The sequence below is a fragment of the Hippopotamus amphibius genome, chromosome 1 (assembly GCF_030028045.1).
Source record: "Hippopotamus amphibius kiboko isolate mHipAmp2 chromosome 1, mHipAmp2.hap2, whole genome shotgun sequence".
Lineage (NCBI taxonomy): Eukaryota > Metazoa > Chordata > Mammalia > Artiodactyla > Hippopotamidae > Hippopotamus > Hippopotamus amphibius.
In genome coordinates, this window is record NC_080186.1 from 215611109 (window position 1) to 215613401 (window position 2293).

Sequence of the window (2293 nt, forward strand, 5' to 3'; positions counted from 1 at the left end):
TTCCTTTTCTTAGCTGACTACTACAGTTGTTTATATTCTTCCTCAGATGAGTGCTCTGATCTGTTACCTTTATTTCCTCACCACACATCACACATTCCTTTATAGTCTTTACTGAAACTACACTTTCAAAATCTCTAGTGGCTTCCTTCTAGTCAAAACGATTACTCTTTGCTCAGACACCTCATAATCCCTAGTCTTTTTTCAGCATTTAATTTTTCTGGTTAACCCCTTTGGGAAACTCTGTTTTGCTTTGACTTCTATGGTGCTGTGTTTCGTGGCCTTCTATCTCTTGGATGGTTCTTCCTGTTTCTTTTAAAGATTGATTCCTTTCCCTCTGGCATTTTCTAGGACTTTCTTGGGACTTTTTCTTTGGAATTAGCTGCTGTCTCAAAGGTCCAATTTTTTAGTCCTGTTTTCCTCAACTCTGTAGCTCTTGCTCCAGCATCCATCCAGTAGAACTACAGTTTATCTGAACATCTGCCTGGAGGGCATCTTCACACATGGCCTTAAATGCAAACAGATGTGAAATTGAATGCATCTCAGGCTTGCTTCTCCTCCTAACCTCTTACCTTTAATGTTTTAGTCACCTATAGGTCATAAAGTTCTGTTGATTCTTCTGCAAAAATAACTTTTGTGTAAGTATCTCAAACTTAAGTAAGCACCAAACTACTCACCCAAATTTACTGAGCTAGAAGGTGGGGCCAGAAATCAAACTGTAGTCTTAAAATCTGAAGGACCATAGGCCCATTGCTTATAAGGCCCATGTTGCCTTATCTGAAATCATTGGTACCAGATGAATTTCAGAATTTAGAATTTTTTAGACTTTATAAAATACAAATGTACATATGCTATCTGTAAGGTGATCTTTTGGGGACAGCACAGCAGACATAAATACATTAGTGTTTCTGCAGTGAAAGGCATGAATATTCACATGGAATGTACTAAAACAAGACTATAAAAAAGCCTCATGTCAGCTTAGGTTAGGTTTTGCCACAAAATACGGTCAAGTGAAGTTTTGCCACCAAATGAGTTATACGTTTTTTCACTTTTTTTCATTTTTTTTAAAAATTAATTTTATTTTTTTATTTATTATTTTTTTTGGGGTACACCAAATTCAATCATCTGTTTTTATACACATATCCCCATATTCCCTCCCTCCCTCAACTCCCCCCCCAACCCTCCCTCGAGTCCCCCCCACCCTCCCCATCCCAGTCCTCTAAGGCATCTTCCATCCTCAAGTTGAACTCCCTTTGTTATACAACAACTTCCCACTGGCTATCTATTTTACAGTTGGTAGTATATATATGTCTGTGCTACTCTCTTGCTTCTTTTCAGCTTCCCCTTCAGCCCCCGCACCCCCAAACCTCGAGTTCTCCAGTCCATTCTCTGCATCTGCGTCCTTGTTCTTGTCACTGAGTTCATCAGTACCATTTTTAGATTCCGTATATGTGAGTTAGCATACAGTATTTGTCTTTCTCTCTCTAACTTACTTCACTCTATATGACAGACTCTAGGTCTATCCACCTCATTACATATAGCTCCATCTCATCCCTTTTTATAGCTGAGTAATATTCCATTGTATATATGTGCCACATCTTCTTTATCCATTCATTTGTTGATGGGCATTTAGGCTGCTTCCATGTCCTGGCTATTGTAAATAGTGCTGCAATAAACATTATGGTACATGTTTCTTTTGGGATTATGGTTTTCTTTGGGTATATGCCTAGTAGTGGGATTACTGGATCATATGGTAGTTCTATTTGTAGTTTTTTAAGGAACCTCCAGATTGTTTTCCATAGTGGCTGTACCAACTTACATTCCCACCAACAGTGCAGGAGAGTTCCCTTTTCTTCACACGCTCTCCAACATTTGTTGTTTCCAGATTTTGTGATGATGGCCATTCTGATCGGTGTGAGGTGATACCTCATTGTGGCTTTGACTTGCATTTCTCTGATGATGAGTGATGTTGAGCATCTTTTCATGTGTTTGTTGGCCACCTGTATGTCTTCTTTGGAGAAATGTCTATTTAGGTCTTCTGCCCATTTGTGGATTGGGTTATTTGCTTTTTTGGTATTAAGCTGCATGAGCTGCTTGTATATTTTGGAGGTTAATCCTTTGTCCGTTGTTTCATAGGCAACTATTTTTTCCCATTCTGAGGGTTGCCTTCTAGTCTTGTTTATGGTTTCTTTTGCTGTGCAAAAGCTTTTAAGTTTCATGAGGTCCCATTTGTTTATTCTTGATTTTATTTCCATGATTCTAGGAGGTGGGTCAAAAAGGATATTGCTTTGATGGA